General features: G+C 46.4%; 1 protein-coding gene across 1 annotated transcript in view; it reads left to right on the top strand.

Annotated features, from left to right (window-relative positions):
- The window catches only part of TBCD (tubulin folding cofactor D), a 211,256-nt gene that overhangs the window by 69,904 nt on the left and 126,725 nt on the right, over positions 1-14,627 (top strand). The gene's annotated exons all lie outside the window — the stretch shown is intronic.

The raw sequence follows: 14,627 nt of genomic DNA, 5'->3' as shown, positions 1-14,627 counted from the left end.
ATAATACCAGCCGTGCCCACTCCGCTACCTCCCTCACCCCCAAAAGGCTCCAAAGCGCCAATCCCTAGTATAGACAGAGGAAATTGACCTAATTCATCGTGGGCTGCTGAGTTAAGAAGATCTTAGGTTCTGTGAGCTGTGGCAACTACCATTGTAGAACCCCGGGCCAGACACCCAACCTATGATTTTTTTTAACATTCCCCGCCCTCACTGGGTTGAGTCCAGTGGCCCCAGAGGAGCCTCCAGGGGCCATTAAAGGAACATCCCCAATCAAATACAGGTCCCAGTAGAATGTGGAACTGTAAAGCAAATCCTGTATTCCTACATCGTGTGGGAACACTGTAAGGAGATTTTTCCCCCTGCCCCAGGGAACCTTTAAAGAAAAGGGTAAAAGGTCACTAGGTGAGGTTGGGGGGAACAAGTTGGTTTCAGAAGCAGAGGGATTTCCGTGAATCCTTTATTGTTTCCTTCTAATAACAGCACTTATATCTCTGTAATCAAACATGCTCAGGGATACAATTTTCAAGACCTCAAAAGTGTATCCAAAGAGTAAGTTCTAGTAACAAGCAGGATGATGGTATCCATTACAAGATATTTTAAAAAAATCGTGCCTTGGTTTAATTACTACTGCTATTAAAATTGTGCAGGTGGAAATTTTAAAGAAAAGCAGACCAAAGTCTTGGCTCTGTTTTACTGCAGTCAAACCAATAAAATGAGCAAGGTAAAAGGAGAGTCATCTCACCAGTACTAACTTTGCACTTACAGGATGGCTGTTTTTCATCTGTAGCCCTCAAAGCACTTTATAAACATTCTTAGGGATTAGGTCACTTTTTTCCCCCTCTGTCTTTCCCTCTGGAAGAAATTGAGGCTGGCAAGGAAGGGACTTGCCTGAGGCCCTCTGGGGGAAGACAGAGGAAGATAATGAGAAAGAGAGCGTGAGTGAGTGAATGTGTGTGCTCACACGTATATGCACACATATGCATTCTCATTTATATGTGTAAAATCGTCTATATGTCTATAATCATATTTATGATTAGAATTTTCACCTCCAGGCTTTCCACCCTGGGCCCAGTTCCTCTGAAGATAATACCTAAAAGAAAAGAGGGTGCCAGAGGGTCAGTGAGTGGAGGAGTAAGGCCAAGGATAGGTATTTGTGTTGGATTGCAAATATCTTGGGTGGGAATATAAGGGAGCGCGTCAGATAATTCTGTCGTATTGTACTCTCCTAAGCGTTCAGTACCGTGCTCTGTGCATAGTAAGCACTCAGTAAATGCCTCGATTTGATCGATTGAAGCAAGAGCAGAGTGCAGTTCAGTAATGACTGTGAGTCGACCCTCTTGGATGAGAACCTCATTTCTTGAGTGCTTACTCTGTGCAGGGCACTGTACCACGCGCTCGGGAGAATACAGTACAACAGTAAACACTTGGGCGGGCACCTAGGGTCCCTTCCCCTAAGATGGCAATGACTCTTTTCTACTTGGGGGGGCTTCTCTGAGGCTGAAGATTCAGGCTGGTGAGCGCCTCCCCCCCCCCCCCCCCCCCACCAGCCCCCAGGGATGGGCTCGCTCCCGTAGTTCACCAAGAGGCAGCCTGAGGCAGAAGGAGAGTTACGTGGTTTGTCCAAGGTTCCTGGGGTGAGTCATGGCCGAGATCATCAGTCAAACTCCCGTTCCCATGTATGCTATCCCAGCTAGATTATGTCGGCTTGGCTCCCCCCGCCCCCAAGACCCCTCTCCTCACTTCTTGCAAAACCTTGGAAGCGTTTCCCCAGAGAATGTAGAAACATAAGCACGCAGGTCATCGCAAAGCCCAACCGGTTGGAAAGCCTCAGTTCCCCTGTCGGTCTCTCTTCTGCCTCTGTACTGTCAATCCCAACCGGCTCTCTAAATCAGTTTTGTCTAGCACACGTTCAGCTCGCAGAGTGTGGTGGACTATCCCCCCCCCACCCCACCCTGATCTCTGAAATTACGACTCCCGTGCCTCGTTTCAGGAAGCTGAGGGAGACGCGGATGCATTATCCAGCCTGATGGTTGGCTGGGTAGATAAGTCAGTGGGGCTTGTGTCGGCTTGCCCCATTATGCTCACTGATTCTGAAGGCGTGAGAACCTCTTCAGGTGCAGTTCCCATGATTGTATAGGATGTGTTATGGCAGAGATCTAAAAACTGATGATTTCATCACTAGCTATAAGCATCACGATCAAAATGATGACTGTTGCTAAACATTTATCAATTGTGTGTCCCGAAACTCTAGCGATACTCATTGTGAAAGTGAATAGAATACCTTGTGCCTTTTTCTCCAGAGGCCTTTTTGTTACTTTGAACAGTGAGAGGTTTGTGGGCTTTTAGGACTGGTTATTCTCCAGCTCCCCCTCCTAAGAACATTATTAACATTTCAAATTACAGGTGTTTGGCTAAACCGACAAACTCTCTCCTGCCTTTTATTGTTTGTTTGTTTTACAGTATTTTACATCGGATCACTTTTTTAAAAAGAGGTGTGTCCCGGACGGGCTTTTTCTTTGGGGAGAGGGGATTAATAATGTGTAAATCGCTATTTTATGGAGGAGAGAATTGTCGTTTGTCAGCAGGTTCTTTTCGGTTAGGGGTAGCTAGAAATTGGACTGTTGTTCTCTGCGGAATTTAGTGCCTACCGAGCGACGCGAGGTTCTGAAAACCTTGGAGAGGAATATTTTAGGAAAAAAAAGAGTCAAGCCCTCCAATTTGCTTCATGAGAGAGCATTCTAGGATTTAATTGTCTTAAGCAAAGCCAAAGATGTGGTTAAAAGTTTGAGCAACTGCAGGTAAACTGGCCTCCCCTTCGTGCTGGCTAATTAAAACCCAAACTTGCCAAACTCTTTCCGGGTTTCTGGGTCAGATGGCTAATGGGTACCATACACTCCTGCAGTTCCACAAATGAGGCATTACTGTTGAAACTCCATTTGGCAAGCACTTGTTTTCCCTGCCTTTGCTGCAAGATTGGGTTCTTTGGGGACCCTAGCAGTCGATTTAGTGGGGTTTGGTAGTCTGTTGGGACAAAGGCCACTTGAAAAGAGGGTGTGAGAGCATATGTGTGTGTATGTGTGTGTTAAAGGTATTTCTCTCCCCCCTGCACTTCACCTGTAGGTGAAAGTGAAATCAAACTTACTGCCTGGATTCTCAAGTCCTGTTACTGGGACAGAAGCAGAAGGCTTGTAGCCATGGTCAGTCAGTTTATTCCTGTTGCACTTAGTACTGTCTTGAAAGTGCCAGTGCTAATTACTCTGGAAAAAGGCAGCTGTTTCCAAAACAAAGCAATCCTTGGTTTTAACTGTATACTACAGCCCTCTGCATTCAGTGGCAAAGATTCTTCCTCCAGATAGCAAGAATTATTGTATCCCTTGTTTTTTCCTCACTCTACTGTAATTCATTTCAGTTTTAGTCCTGCAGCTCACGGGCAGTGTTAAAAGGGAATCTCAAGTTGTTTTGGGGATTTTTGGTAGGGACATGCATTAAGCATTAGGAAGGAGCACTTGAATGGAGGTCACTAATCACAAATGTATTTTCATCGGGCAGTGTTAAAAGGGAATCTCAAGTTGTTTTGGGGATTTTTGGTAGGGACATGCATTAAGCATTAGGAAGGAGCACTTGAATGGAGGTCACTAATCACAAATGTATTTTCATTTATCATTTCTGCTTTCAATTTGCCTAAGCAATACTCAAGAGCAGAGCACTTCTCTCTTCTTCTGCCTTTGTCCCAGGGCACAGGCTGTTAGTAGTCTTTAATACTGTGGCACAGTAAGTGGGGAAAGTTTGATTTTTCTTCTCCCCCCCAAAAAAATTAATTGCATTTTCATCTGCTTTAGGATAACTTTCCCCATGCACTCCCTTCCCCTCCTCTCCCTTTTTTCTCATTTTTTAGCCATTTCACATTTCTTTACATTTTCCCTCTCTCCAAATTGATGTCAAGTGCTATTTCTAGAAGAGAGACTCTCTATTTTGTATTCACTGCAAAGGTATGCTACAAATCCAAATTTCATCTGCTCCCCTACTCACCTTTTTTTTTTCCCTGTCAGAATGCTTATGTGACATGTCAATATGATTCAGAGATTGATTCTCCAAGCTAAAATTTCCAATTTTAGGATGGGTAGGGTCCAGCTTAATTTATGTCCTTACAAAAGTGGAATGTAAATATATAAAGAGTTTATGCCGACTTGAAGAACTTTAAATGCAACTCCAGCTTGCTAACAAAAAAAGAGAAACTAGATTTGTGAGGGGTTGGCAACAGAACTCTGTCAGTTTCAATTTTCCATAAAGAAATGGAACAGGGCGGCCATCAGAAAGTAGCACTAGGAGTTCTGAAATTGGGTTGGAGCGTTACAGCAAGACCTAATATCGAATATGAGTTCCCTAAGGACCTGGGATTAGATTTGGAAAACCAACCTGGGTGTGATATTGAGGTTGAGGTTCACAGTTCGAGATTCCAGGGTATGAGAATGGGACGTTCATTTAATTAGGAGGGTCGAATATGATCTTAAATCTACTGCCTGGATCCCTCCCTGCAGGACTCTTGTTCACGTTGAACCCAACCGTGTCACCTTGGCAGAACAGCCCACGCAGTTCTCTGCGTCAGAGTATGTGGTTTCAGTTGGCCATGGGCTTATTGTTTGTCTTGTTCAAAAGCCCTGAGTTGCCAGCAGAGCCCAACAAGCATTAAAGCCCCAAACGTTGGCTGATTCGTCGGGGTAGCTCGGGCAATCAAGTTTAAAAAATGTTTCTGGAGAGTCCAAGCTCTGGGCAGGTCCCATGAAGGAGTAGCTTTAAGGCTGGACTTTGATAGTCGAGGGTGGAGGGACGGGTAATTATAGTTTAACTTTATGGGACACTGCTATGACAGGCAAAGTAACTATGTTTGTCATGCACATTAACCTCGGTACTAAAGTAATATTCCAGTATCCTTTGGTGGAGTCCAGCTGGCCGGCGAGCAGTTTGAAGGGCATACTATAATTAAAATATTGTGATGTGGCATGATTGCGTAACTCAAGGACGTGCCACTGTCGCTACCAATCGGGGTGTTGCAAGAACGAGATCTGTGGGTTTTATTTTAGTTGAGTTTTTCCAGTGATTAAGCGCCTCTCCTTAGACTCTCGGCCCCTTAACGAAAGATCAACTTGAGCAGGGCGGTAACCCGATGGAGGGGACACCCGCGTTGCCTGGTGAAAATGTGGAGTTAAAAAAGAGCGAGGAAATCACCTTGAACTTTCCCGAAGCTCCATGGGTTTTTTTTGGGCAGGTCAGGGTACAGTGAGAGAACCACCATAAGCATCTGACTGTAAATGCTCAGATTTGTTAAGAGTTTACACAGCAGGGCACCCACACTTAGCGAGAGTTTTTTTTTTCTTTTTGATCTTATTTCTCCTTAAGCGCCTATCAATTTAATCTTTATAAGATACATTTTTGTCATTGATAATCAGTGAAAAGATGTTAATAAATGGAGACAAGTGGTAGAACCATGATTCCCAATTTTTTAAAATTCTCTCAAAACCATGTCCTTCGTGTGCTTGTCAAAGAAAAGTTGAATATTGTGGTTTAGATTTTTAAAAAATAAGCTTTTGGTTTGACATATGTTTAAAGTGGCAATTGTCTTTCTGACTTCAAAGACATCTCTCAGAAATAAAAGCTCTAGAAACCAAAATCAGTAACATGGTGTCCTGCCAGTATTCTCTGTGAGTCGATGCTTTAATACAAAAAGTCCACTGTAGTTTAAAAATTTTTTTAAATCAGGAAGGGGCAGATGTTTTAAGGTAAAAATTTCTCAGAGGAAAGTTAAATATTCTCAAAGAAAATAGCAGAGGGGATTTAAGTTCCAATAAAACCCCATTCTGAAAATAAAACCCCAATCTTGTTAAAACTTTTATAATAATGGCTCTCCCCCGAGCTTTGCACCTGCTAGGTTAGAGTAGTTTTCAGAGAAGAGGGAAGAGCAGAGGGAAAAACAGCTGGCAAGGCGTTCACTTCATTCAGTCGGCTGCTTCGGGAAATCTCTGAAGGCAAGTAGGAAATAAAACTTGCAGTTGAAAAATATCTAAAGGTACTTACCAGAAAAGGGGATGTGCTGATCTGGAGCAGTTGGTCTCAGGCTGTTCAACTGCAGCTTGTCAGTGCCCAGAAAGAAGTACCTGTTCTCACTCTGATTGCTAGGTGAAACTGAAGGCGGCTGTTTCAGTGGGAGGGATTTAAAGAGTAGGAGTTGAGCCCTCAGGGTGTAGCGATGCCCCTGATATTATTCCTGCCTGGAGCTACGATTCATGTGTTTGCATCCACTGTACTGTTTTAGTTCAGTATTACCTCAGCACCTGATCTATCAAACAAACCTTGTCACTTTTTTTCCCCCACTTTGGTCTTCAACAAGCAAAAGGCTTCAAGTTTTACTAGGAGGATCCTGGGAGCCACCAAGAAAATCTGGGTGTCAGAGTGCCGGCGGGTTGGGGGATTTCTTTGGAGTGTTTCCAGTTTCGGACCTTATGATCCAAGTTACAAGTAATCCAAGTAATCCGGTTCCAGGAGGTGGTTTGGGCCTTCTAGTCCGGGGTCTGTGAGACTTTGCTTCAGGGGAAGCTCAGAAGTGGGGCCGAATTGGGGATTAACTGAATTATTGTGAAACAAATGGCACTGCCCATTTGCTTCACTGCTTGCTGGGGAATCTGTGTGAGGGTTGTCCTAGGTTTTTATCCGCCACCAGTTTCCAAATCTGTGTCTGCCCTTTCCTTCTGGACTCCATCCTCATCCTTTACCACTGTTCACTGGGAAAGGCAGAACAGAAATCTTCCCCGGGCCCTACTTGCCAAGGAACCTGCCAAAGCATGTCTCTTAATCAGCCGCCAGGGCACAGGTACTGTAAAGGGAAAAGAGTCACCTCCTAAGGAAATTGATTATAACATCTCACATTCACTACTTTCCATAGCTTCAATTTTATAGCCGTTGAGCAAACAAAATTACAAGCTACTTAGTCCAAATTCTACCTGCTGAATTTACATTAGACAGGTTCTTAAACACCACACGTTTGAGAATACAGGCAGCAAGATTTTTTAAAAGTCTCCCCCACCCAAATGGAGAGATGATAAAGCAATGCACTGTAGATTACAAATGATTCCTTTTCAGTGGCTTCTTTCACAGTTCTTACACCAAGTTGTCTCAGTTTTTGTCCGAATTTGGATGAAGCCACCGATAGCTCTTCTTTTGATTTATTAAGCTCGTTGTGGGCAGGGAATTTGCCTATCAACTCTGTTATTTCGTTCTCTCCCAAACGCTTAGTACAGCACTCTGTGCCCAGTAAGCACTACATAAATACTATTGATTGATTGATTGATTGATTATGGTACGCTACCATGCTGCAGTCAGTTCTCCTGGAACTCAGGGGTTCAGACTAGACTCAGACCAGACTACGGGTCAAAACCCGTATGATAGAATGTGGGCCCTGGCCAATGCCACGCACATCAATCGACCAATCAGTTATGGTTCTAATCCTGGTTCTTTCACTTGTCTGCTGTGTGACCTTGTGCAAGTCACTTCACTTCTCAGTGCCTCAATTCTCTCATCTGTAAAAGGGGGATCGACTGTAAGCCCCACATGGGACAGGGACTGTGTCCAACTCGATTTGCTCATAGCTATCCCAGCACTTAGTACAGTGCCTGGCACATAGTAAGCGCTTAACAAGTACCATCATTATTATTATATATTGAGCACTTCCACAGCACTGTACTAAGTGCTTGGGAGAATACAATATAAGGGAGTTGGCAGACACATTCTCTGCTCATAAGGAACTTACAAATTTGGAGGGGGAGACTGACATTAATATAAATCAGTAAATTCTGGATATGCTGGTAAGGGCTATGGGGTTTATTCCGGGTAGTGCACTGCCGGGGACTTTCACACACTGTCCGAGGAATGTTCCTAAATTCCCTAGTAGCATCCCATCATAGCGCGCAGTGAAAATGCACTGTAGGAGAAAACTGAGCAAATAGATCAATCAGTGGTATTTTTTGAGCACTGCACTGTGAGCCCGTTGTTGGGTAGGGACCGTCTCTATATGTTGCCAACTTGTACTTCCCAAGCGCTTAGTACAGTGCTCTGCACACAGTAAGCGCTCAATAAATACGACAATGAATGAATGTGCAGAGCACAGTACGAAACGCTTCGAAGAGTATAATACCACAGATTTAGCAGAAACATGCCCTGACCATAAGGACCTTCCATTAAGTTTCAGAAACTGAGCTAAGGATAGAATTGGGGAGTCTAATTGGTACATGATGGAGTTGACCCCTCCCTCCTGGCCCTATCCTATCCCACGTAAAGAGGTTTATCACAGTTACCGGGCGGTTAGGACTTTGGGTGGGAGGCGAGTTTCACCTCTCTTTGAGAGGCCTGTTTGGAGATGGATGGGCATTTAGGTTAACCAGTGAGGCAGAGGAAATATATTTAAGCCAAGCACTTGCCTCCCAAGCACAAGCCTTCTACTGAAAGGCAGTAGAAGGGCCAGCAGAGATGTGGTTTTGTGGGTTTTGACCAAAGAGTTTCACCAGATCTCTTATATCTGTCCCAAGCTTGTGCTGTTTTAAGGAGAAATATCCAGGGTAAATCAGGGCTATTGAGATCCCAGGATTCATGACAAAGCTGAGTTAATTGCATCCCCCCTCCCAGTCCCAAAGCACATATAGCCATATCTGTAATTTATTTATATCAATGTCTGTCTCCCCCTTTAGAGTGTATGCTTGTTGTGGGTGGGGAATGTATCTGTTTATTGCTATATTTTACTCTACCAAATGCTTAGTGAGTTTTCTGCATGCAGTAAGCACTCAGTAAATACTGACGGACTGGCTGGACTTTTTCATAGGACAGATGGTCAGACTGTAGATAATGTTGGAGTAGTGATTTTAGCAGATTATTTATTAAGTGCTCCCCCCCAAAATTGGATATTTTTAGCTCTCTGAGGCAGCTACCCCCTCCCTGTGTGTCGCACAGACGGGGTCTGATCCAATTCGCTCGTTTCTTCTTCAAAGCTGAACGCAACACTTGTCATCCAGTAGGCACTTGATGAAAACCGAACTCGTAGTTATTAGCTAAATTTCCTCAATCGACTGATCTTTTGTACTTACAGTGTGCAGAGCACTCTATTAAACACTTGGGAGTACAATACAACAGAATTGGTAGGAACATACCCTGCCCACAAGGAGCTCAAGGCTAGAGTGAGAGAACTCATTGAGAAACTTAATGACCTGATGGCTTCCAGGCAGATTGTTGTCCATTTTCTAACATCAGTGATAGTGGTAGGTGATGATTGGTTGGCCACAGACCCCATCCCACATGAGGCTCTCAATCTAAGGAGGGAGAACAAGTATTGGATCTTCATTTTATAATGAGAAAACAGAGGCACAGAGAAGTTGTGACTTGCCCAAGGTCACCCTGCAGGCAAGTAATAATAATATTGAAAATCATAATAAAGATTATTATAATAATGGTATTTGTTCAGTTCTTGCTTTGTGCCCGGCACTGAACTAAGCACTGGGTAGAGACGAAACTAACCAGATTTGACGTAGTCCCTGTCTTTCGCGGGACTCACAGTCGAAGTAGAAAGTGGAGATTGGACACTAAATCCCCATTTTATAGCAGAGAGAGTTTAAGGCGCAGAGAAGTGAAGCGACTTGCCCAAGGTCGCAGAGGCAGGACTAGAACCCAGGACCGCTGACCCCTGGGCCTCGTGCTCATCCCACTAGGCCACGCTGCTTCTGAGCTGGTCCCCCGGGGACGCCAGTCCGGTCCGCCAGCCACGCCGAAACCGGGTGATCCCCTGAGGTGTGCCCACGGGGTGGCTAGATAAGGAGGGGTATTCACTAGGGAGCTGTGCTTGGAAGAATCTGAAGGCAGGGCCCCAAAGGAGCTTTCACTCTATTCCGTCCCACAGCACCTGTGTATATATGTATATATCTATAATTCTGTTTATATTAATGCCTGTTGTTTTGATGTGTCTATATAATTCTATCTGTACTGATGCTATTGATACCTGTGTGCTTGTTTTGATGTCCGTCTACCCGCTTCTAGACTGTAAGCCCATTGTGGGCAGGGATTGTTTCTATTGCTGAATTGTACTTTCCAAGTGCTTAGTCCAGTGCTCTGCATTCAGTAAGCGCTCAGTAAATACGATTGAATGAATGAATGAATGAAGGAGCTGCAGGGGAACAATCAGTGGTATTTATTGAGCGCTTATTTGTATGCAGAGAACTGTACTAAGCACTAAGGAGAGTCGCGGACATGTTCCCTGCCCAAAACGAGGTTACAATTTAGAGGGAGCAGGAGGAGTATACCAGGCTCATTCAGTCATATTTATTGAGCACTTACTGTGTGCAAAGCACTGTACTAAGTGCTTAGGAGAGCATAATATAACAATAAACAGACACATTCCCTGCCCACAACGAATTTACAGGCTCCATGGTATTAAGCATGTGTGCAGAGCTCTGTCCTAAGCACTAGAGAAGCAGCATGGCTCAGTGGAAAGAGCCCGGGCTTTGGAGTCAGAGATCGTGGGTTCAAATTCTGGCTCTGCTAATAGCCAGCTTTGTGACTTTGGGCAAGTCACTTAACTTCTCTGGGCCTCAGTTACCTCATCTGTAAAATGGGGATTAAGACTGTGAGCCCCCCGTGGGACAACCTGATCACCTTGTAACCTCCCCAGCGCTTAGAACAGTGCTTTGCACATAGTAAGCGCTTAATAAATGCTATCATCATAATCATCATCATCATCACTAGTGAGAGTCCAACACAACAGAGTTGGCAGATGCATTCCCTGAACACAACGAGCTCACAGTCTAGAGGGAGCAGGAGGGAAATAACAAACTCTGTGGCATTTATTATTATTATTATTATTATTATTAATGAATAATTGTGGTATTTAAGACCTTACTTTGTTCCAAGGACTGTTGTAAGCACTGGGGTAGATACAAGCTAATCAGGTTGGACACAATCTCTGTCTCACATGGGGCTCTTAATCCCCAATCTTAATCCCCACTTTCCAGATGAGGGAACTGAGGCCCAGAAAAGTGAAGTGACATGCCCGAGATCTCACAGCAGACAAGTGGAGGAACCAGGATTAGGACTCAGGGTCCTTCTGAATTCCAGGCTACAGTCTTAGTAGCGCTTAACAAATAAAAAGCACTTTTAAAACTATATGCAGCAAATAGGGATGCTTGGGATGAAATCCTTTCTCCTCTCAGGAATGGAGGGCCTCACAGGGATTTTCCTGGGTCCTCATCTTTGGTCAGAAAGGCAAAACAAGACAAGCTTTCCCCCTCCCACCTCCCACCAACCCCCCTCCCTCTCACAGGCTACTCTGGACCTGGCGTCAGGTGTGGGCTATTTCAGCTAAGAATAGTGGTACTTTGCAAGTGCTTACTATGTTCCAAGCAGTGAACTAAAAACCCTGGGATAGAATACAAGATAATCAATTCTCCCCGTCCCACAGTCTAAGGGGGAGGGAGGAACAGGTGTTCTATCCCCATTTGACAGATGATGGAACTGAGGCCCAGAGAAGTTGCGACTTGCCGGCACCTGGCAGTCAAGTGGGGAAACTGGTATTAAAATCCAGGTCCCCAGACTCGCGGGGTTGTGCTGTTTACCCAAGACCACGTCACTCACCCCACTGTTGTTGGAGACATGAAGTCTCCCCAGGTGGTCAGAATTGGGGCACAGGGGTCAAATGAGCCTTTTATTTAGCACCAGTAAGGCTTTCCATAGTTCCCTTGGATGCATATGGTATCATTTGGGCAGGCTAAACTTTCATTCCCACAGAGAGAGCAGTCCAAGCTGAGTTCTCAATCAATCAATCAGTCAGTCATATTTATTGAGCGCTTACTGTGTGCAGAGCACTGTACTAAGCACTTGGGAAGTACAAGCTGGCAACATATAGAGACAGTCCCTACCCAACAGCGGGCTCACAGTCTAGAAGGGGGAGACAGAGAACAAAAGCAAACATGCTAATAAAATAGAATAGATAGGTACAAGTAAAATAAATAAATAAATAAATAGAGTAATAAATATGTACAAACATATATACATATATACAGGTGCGGTGGGGAAGGGAAGGAGGTAAGATGCGGGGGATGGAGAGGGGGACGAGGGGGAGAGGAAGGAAGGGGCTCAGTCTGGGAAGGCCTTCTGGAGGAGATGAGCTCTCAGTAGGGCCTTGAAGGGAGGAAGAGAGCTAGCTTGGCAGATGGGCAGAGGGAGGGCATTCCAGGCCCGGGGGAGGACGTGGGCCAGCCTAGCTGGCCCACTTAACTGTAGGTGCCGTGTAGGACAGAGCCCATGTTCATTCTGCTTTTATTCTATCTGTCTCAGTGTTTACTACAGTGCTTGGCGAGTAGTAAGTACCTAATCCTAGTAATAATAATTTCGTTACTGGCGGTGGTGATTTTAATGCCACAGAACCTTTTCTGGGTGGCATTTGCCTGCTGAAAGCACTGAAAGAGAATCATTCATATTTATTGAATGCTTACTGTGTGTAAGCGCTTGGGAGAATCCAGTAGAGCAGATCTGGTAGACATGTTCCCTGTCTACAACGACTCGACAGTCTAGAGTCCGTGGAGTCTAGAGAGGCCAGCCGTTCTCTCTGGGGCCCGCCCCGGGGGACTCTGGGATTTTTTTTACCTTAGCGTGTCTCTACACCCTAAGCTCCTTGTGGGCAGGAAATGTAAGCACTTAATCAGTACCACTGATTGATTGAGAGGCCTCCCCCTTGATTGTGAGTTATATCTGGTGGTTTCCCTCTCTGAGAGGTCTGGCCGTTTGAGGCTTGGGGAAGACCCCATTTTCTCTCCCCTTCTCTCCCCCTACCCTCTCCAACTACCCAGGGCTCCAGGCTCACCTGCTGCAGGGGCAATTTTCAGACCCATCTCTTGGGACCAGATGGAAACCAAGAAGCCTCAGGGTGAGGTGATTTGGGTTGATGAGCTTCGCCTCACCTCTCCCACCCTCAGTGCCATCTTTGCCGCAGCCTTAGGGACGTGGTCTCGACAAGTAGACTCGAGGGCAGAAGACCTTGACCAGTTGAGGGACTTAAGGCTGCTCTAGAGTGAGGTTTGCCTTGGGTCTTCCCTGAAGTTGACTCAACTCACTGGATCAGTTCCAGGAATTTCCTAGGATCCTCTGAGATAGGCCAACCCCTGCAGTCTTTTTCTCCCTCCATGGCTTTTTTAAACACTTATTACATGCCAGACACTGTACTAAGCACCAGGGTAGATAGAAGCTAATCAGGTTCACGCCACTTCACGCCTCCCGAGACGACTCTGGACCAGAGCAGCTCCCCTGGTTTGGGCCTCAGTTGAACCAGGAACCAGACCGGAGGCCAGTCAGGGTGTATGAGAGAGGGAGAGAGAGGCCAGTGGTTGTCATCACGCCTCTCCTCAGCCCTCAAGAGCAGGCCCCATAGACGGCTTAATTTCTGAGCTGGGGGCAAGTGCACGCATTTGATGAAGCCAGGTGTCCAGTAGAGCCGAGCGGAGTCAGATTCCCGGCTGCCCCGGTACTTGGGGATCCCCACACTTCTCCCTCGTCCTGGTCTTCCAGTTCAGAAAATGGGAATGGCAGCACTTGGTACCACTGGCCCCCGCCCCCTCCCCACTCCCAGAAATCATGAGGATTAATGAGATTGTGTTTCCAAAACGCTCTGTCCGCCTCAGAAGAAAAGTGCTATGTAAACAGAGAGCATTATGATGATGCCGATGACTAAGTCCAGAAATGGAACCCTTGGCACCGAGAGCATTACGCAGCGACCCACCTCAGCACCTACCTCAGGGAGCAGATTTAGTTTCCACATAGGGGCGGGACTCTGATCCACAGGTTTTAGCCCGGGGCCCCCGTGGGCAACAGGCTCCTGTCGCATGAAGCGCGCTACCGGCCGAGTGAGATTTTTGGGTTTCGCTGGCTCCGCCGCTTGCCGCGGGGCAGGGAGCCGCACGAACAGGGGCAGCGCGCCCAGGCGCGGACGACCAGAGGCTGGCGACCGAGGAGCCGGACACCCTCAGAGTTCCCGCCCTAAGTGGGAAAATTGAAACCCGGCTCCGGGGAGCCTCCGGAATGCGGAGGGTGAACCAGAGCCATGCCTGTTTGGGCCAAGGAGTTCAGGTCCCTCTTGACTCATTTTGGGGGCACGGGCTACTCTTTTTGGCTTGGGCGGGTCAAAGGCGGCCCGTCCCCATAGTCGGCTGCAGGGCTGGGCGTGAGCCGGCTGCCCTGGCGGGTGGGTAGCAGCAGGAGCCGAGAACCTGTTTGCTCCGGGGATCTGGGCTCCAGAGAAGGTGCTGCAATGTGGGAGGACTGAGTAGCTCTGGGTTTCAGGGTGTGTGTTTGTGTGTCTGTGTCTGTGTGCGTGCGTGTGTGCACACAGGTGCGTTCCCATCTCCTGCTTGTGTGTTGGGAGCAGAAGTAATACAGGGAACATGTCTACCAACCCTGTGCTCTCCCAAGGGCTTAGTACGGTACTTTCACGTAGTAAGCACCCAATAAATACCACCGATGGTGGTGACGAGAGAAGCAGCGTGTTCTAGTGGATAGAGCCCAGGCCTGGGAGTCAGGAGGACCTGGGTTCTAATCCTGGCTCTGCC

This window comes from Tachyglossus aculeatus, chromosome 15 (assembly GCF_015852505.1).
Source record: "Tachyglossus aculeatus isolate mTacAcu1 chromosome 15, mTacAcu1.pri, whole genome shotgun sequence".
NCBI classification, from domain to species: domain Eukaryota; kingdom Metazoa; phylum Chordata; class Mammalia; order Monotremata; family Tachyglossidae; genus Tachyglossus; species Tachyglossus aculeatus.
Note: the sequence above shows the minus strand (reverse complement) of the source record. Positions and strands in the feature narration are given on the sequence as shown.